Genomic DNA, 5,467 nt, shown 5'->3' with positions numbered 1-5,467 from the left:
CATGATTGATCCTATAGCCGAGGCATAAGGAATCCGTGTCATGCGCTCTTTCTCTTCCGGTGTCTCGGCGCCCGAGACTTGCTCAAATGCACCCCTGGAGCCATAGGAAGGAACCCCTTCTTGGAGTTAGTCATGCTTTGAATCTCTCTAGGACTTTGTCTATGTAAGACTCTGATCGAGAGATAACATCCGTCGTGATCTATCTCGATAGATACGGATGCCCAGAATTCTTTGTGCCTCACCCAGATCTTTCATCTGGAAATGGTTTTTCAACCATACTTTCACCGAAGTTAAGAGAGGTATGTCATTCCCAATCAGGAGTATGTCATCGACATACAATATTAGGAAGACAATCTTGCTCCCACTCGACTTGATATAAAGACATGGTTCCTCGACCGATCGAGTAAATCCAATTTCTTTAATTACTTGGTCGAAGCGATGATTCCAACTCCGAGATGCTTGCTTAAGTCCATAAATGGAACGCTTAAGCTTGCACACTTTCTTAGGATTTTGTGGATCGATGAAACCTTCGGGTTGTACCATGTACAACTCTTCCTCCAAAAAACCGTTTAAGAAGGCGGTTTTCACATCCATCTGCCAAATTTCATAGTCATGAAAAGCGGCAATCGCTAAGATAATCCGAATGGAACGCAAAGATGACTACGGGTGCAAAAATTTCATCGTAGTGCGGACACGGCACTTGGGTGAAACCTTTAGCAACTATTCGTGCTTTATAGATATCTTGTTGACCTTCCACAGAATGCTTTATCTTGTAAAGCCATTTGCATTGAAGGGGACGAACCTTAGCGAGTAAGTCAACAAGATCCCATACGTTGTTCTCATACATAGAGTCCATCTCGGATTGCATGGCCTCAAGCCATAGCTTTGAGTCGGAACTAGTCATGGCACCTTTATAGGTTGCGGGTTCACTACTCGTTAAGAGTAGAACGTCATCTATGTCATGTTCCTCGACCATACCAATGTATCTGTCTGGAGGAATAGAGACTCTTCCCGACCTCCTAGGTTCCTCGGGAATATTAACCGCCGGGATTGAGGAACTGGTTCCTCCAATGGTTGCTCGGTATTTGGTTGGAATCTCCGACGGTCGAAGGTTCTATCACTCTTTGCATTCTCGAGAAATTCCTTCTCCAAGAATGTCGCACTAGCCGCAACAAAAACACGTTGTTCGGTTGGCGAATAGAAGTAATGACCAAGTGTTCCTTTAGGATAACCTATAAAGTATGTCTTGACCGATCGCGGGCCGAGCTTATCCTCGTGTCTCCACTTGACATAAGCCTCGCAGCCCCAAACCCGTATAAAGGACAAGTTAGGGACAGTTCCCTTCCATAGTTCATATGGAGTCTTGTCAACAGACTTTAGACGGACTTCGGTTGAGTATTAGAGCGGTGACCGAAAGAGCATAACCCCACAATGAGTGAGGCAACACGGTGTGACTCATCATGGATCGAACCATATCAAGTAGTGTTCGATTTCTCCGTTCGGACACACCATTCAACCGAGGTGTTCCGGTGGAGTTAATCGTAGGGCAATCCCACAGGTCCTTAAGGTGTTGATCAAACTCGTGAGAAAGATACTCGCCACCACGGTGCGAGCGCGGTGTTTTAATCTTTACGCGATGGGTTACATGCACCCGATTCGGTATTCCTTGATTTTCTCAAAGGATTCACTTTTGTGCTTCATTAAGTAGACATAGCCATATCTACTTAAATCATCCGTGAAAGTGATGAAATACCTATAGCCTTCTCGTGCGGTGATTGACATAGGCCCACATACATCCGTATGTATGAGTCCTAATAGGTCGGCGCGCGCATTCCAACACCTTTGAAGGAAATTCGAGTCATCTTACCGATGAGACATGATTCACACGTGCCAAATGATTGAAAATCAAAGGCCGAGATAGCTCCATTTTGATGAGCTGTTTTAACGCGTTTCTCATTAATGTGTCCCATACGGCAGTGCCATAGATACGTTTGATCTTTGTCACCTACCTTTAACTTTTTATTCATTACGTGTAATATTTCGGTGGTCTGATCTAAAACATAAATTCCGTTCATGGAGATTGCCTTGCCATAAATCATATCGTGTAATGAGAAAATGCAAGTATTATTCTCTATTACAAATGAAAAACCAAGTTTGTCAAGTGCGAAACCGAAATAATGTTTTTGGAAAGACTGGGTACATAATAGCGATTATATAAAAATAACTCAAATCCGCTAGGAAGTCGGATCACGTATGTTCCCCTTGAGACAAAGCGACCACTCGTGCTCCATTCCCAACACGCAAGTCCACCTCACCCTTTACGAGGGGTTCGATGTTTCGGAGCCCCGCACATGATTACACAGATGAGAACCACGGCCCGATATCTAGTACCCAAGTTCCGTAACTTGCGTGGTTAATCTCAATCATATGAATAAAAGTAGAAGAGGATGAAGACATACCAACAGGTTTAACACGACCTACCTTTAAGTCCTCATGATAAACAGGACATGTACGCCTCCAATGCCCAGTCTTGTGGCAATGATGGCATTCCATGTTTTCATTCTTGCTCTTTGTCGCGCCTGATGAGGTGCTCGACTCACCAGGCCCACTCTTACCTGAACCCGACTTCTTGAACTTCGGTTTACCTCTTTGTTAGGTTTGCACGAGCTTTGCCCTTACCCTTGCCCTTGTTTGTCACGACGAGAACATCTTGTTTCATGCTCCCACTGAACTTCATGTCCTTCTCGGTCTGTACGAGGAGGGAGTGTAGTTCATGGGGACTTTTCTTCAAATCATTCATATAGTAATTGGCTCTAAAGAGCGCAAAACCATCGTGGAGTGAATGAAGCATCTTTGTCTATCACAATGTTCTCGCTGATTTTACAATCAAGCGCCTCCAGTCTCTCGACATTCTCAATCATGCTGAGAATGTGTGGGCTAACCGGTTGGCCCTTCTGGAGTCTCGCATCAAAGAAGCGAGTGGTATGCTTATAGGTCACGATTCTCGGTGCTTTCGAGAATTCCTTAGTGAGCGTGGTGAAAATCTTGTTTGCACCTTGGGCTATGAAGCGTTTCTGCAAATTGGATTCCATTGCAAAAATGAGTACGTTTTTAATCGCACCCGCTTCCATGACGAAGTCGCTATACGTGGAGACCTCGTTAACTCGAGCCGTGGGGCCTGGGGCTGGCGGGAGGGGCTCGATCGGATACTTGAGCTTCCCGTCGGCGGTGGCGGCATTCCGTAATGCCGCCTCCCATTCCGCGAAGTTTGATCCATCATTCTTCGATCTAGTGGGTGATTCATCGATTCATGAATATCCGAAGCCGGACTCACGGTCCAATGTGGCACTTGGCATTGGGTCATCGAGGATGCCACCATTATGTTATTAGCGATTTAAAAAACATGATCTACGCTGAAAAAGAAAAAAAAAACAAAAACGAAATAAGCAACTCATCGAGGTGATTTAAGTCTATTAAAATTCATTTTAATCGTGTAGACTCATTGCACTTGCATAATTGATCTCCCTCAAGAATAATACAAGTGATCCCAAGACTCAATTTCTGTAAATTGATAAGCCAACTGTTTAGCTAGTTCTTCCGTAAAAACTCTTGGTCGATAGATTTCCGTAAATCCTATCTATAGTCCACCATAATCACAGGATCGTACGAGTGACCATAGTGTTGAGATAAAATAGGTCAATCGGTTCCAACTTACCCGACGTAGAAGGGGTCATATTATGCCTACCGACGAAGAAGGGATTCATTGGAGTTTGACCTATAAAGACTGTTCTCAATTTTGGTTTATACGAGGAAGATCCCATCAACTTAGTTTAAATTCATTTTAAGTGAACGAATAACTAGCAATTGCGTGAATGAATTAATTTAGATGATGGCTTAAATCGTGTGACATATGAATGTCATAGAAAACTAACGCGTGACCTCTATATGAGTCAGTTTTCATGCAATTATTAGGTGGTTTGGTTTTAGGCGGAATATGATGCAATCTATCGTTACGATAAAATAAATAAAAGAATGCAAAACGTAAATAAAAATTCCTAGTGTGGCCTATCCTAGTAAAAAGAACATAATACAACTTTGGAATCCACCGCTGGACCCGAGAAGCTTGTCTTGATGTTCCATCTTTTTCATGCAGCGGGAGTGAGCATCCGGTCTCCATCTTTGGTCTTCTCAAAAATTACAATTAAAATTTACAAAAATAAACCTATTTACATTCTAAATAAAACTGTAATTACAAGGGAAAATTAAAAATGGAGATACGAGATCTCAAAATACAACCAAGACCGTGTTCCATCATTACGGTAACACGTTCTACTAAGGCCACACTAAGTTACAACCGTTTGTAAAAAGAATAAATACGTAATAAAAAGCATTCAAGGCATTCAACAATAACGATAAAAAAAATGCATCAACTAAATTAAATTTATTCGTGACATAATTCCGTAATTATGTTAAATTTATCCAAACCACCTTTTAACGATTAAAATTATGTGATAAAACCGCTTCTATCTGTTTAATTTTAATCTATTACAATCTGTTACTTTAAATACGCTTTAAAATAACTATATGGTACGTGAGTGAATCGTTTCACTATCAAGCGAGTGTACAACATCCGTATGATGTACATTTTATGGCCAAAAGAGAATTTTGGAACAATAAGAGTAAAATCCAAAGCTGCCAAAACAAAATCCCTCGATCCAGGGACAAAAGTTCTCGATCGAGGAACAAAAGAACTCGATCGATGAACGCTAGTCGATCGAGAGGTATGCCAAACAGTAAGTACTCGATCGACAGAACTAGAGGTCGATCGAGGACTTTAGTCAGCAAAACTGTTCGATCGAGTACGAGGACCTCTCGATTGAACAGAGAGGTTTTAAAAAGTGGTCGATCGAGTAAAGCAAGTACTCGATCGATCAAAAACAACACTGAAAAGCTCTCGATCGAGTAGAAATATATTCGATCAAGGGCAAAAACATGCTGAAACATAAAACCCTCGTGAAAACAGTTTGACATAGCAAAACAATTGTAATTTTTGATCTAAAACGCGGAAAATCAAAACAACAATTGTCAAAATTTAACATATTGCTATAATCTCCGTATAAAATAACAATATGCAAAAGAACAAAACGAAAAATCTATCAAAAAACAGCCGTGTGATACATGTGACGGCACGGTTTTCAAGACAAAAACAACAACAAGTGCAACCGTGTAAACTGGACACGGTTCCCAAGACAAAAAAAAACGCAAAACAGCCGTGTGCAAAACAAAAAATTGCCGAGAGGCTGCCGCATGGTTTTTAAGAAGAAAAATTATCGATTCAAAATCGTTTGATGAAAATCACATAGAAAAATTTACGTAACCTGGCTCTGATACCACTTGTAGGGTAATATCCGTATAAGACCCTTAAAATTTAGGACTATAACGTAAATTTAACATGCAATTTATGGTC

Source organism: Silene latifolia, chromosome 5 (genome assembly GCF_048544455.1).
Source record: "Silene latifolia isolate original U9 population chromosome 5, ASM4854445v1, whole genome shotgun sequence".
In the NCBI taxonomy this organism is placed as follows: domain Eukaryota; kingdom Viridiplantae; phylum Streptophyta; class Magnoliopsida; order Caryophyllales; family Caryophyllaceae; genus Silene; species Silene latifolia.
This window is presented reverse-complemented; position numbering follows the sequence as displayed.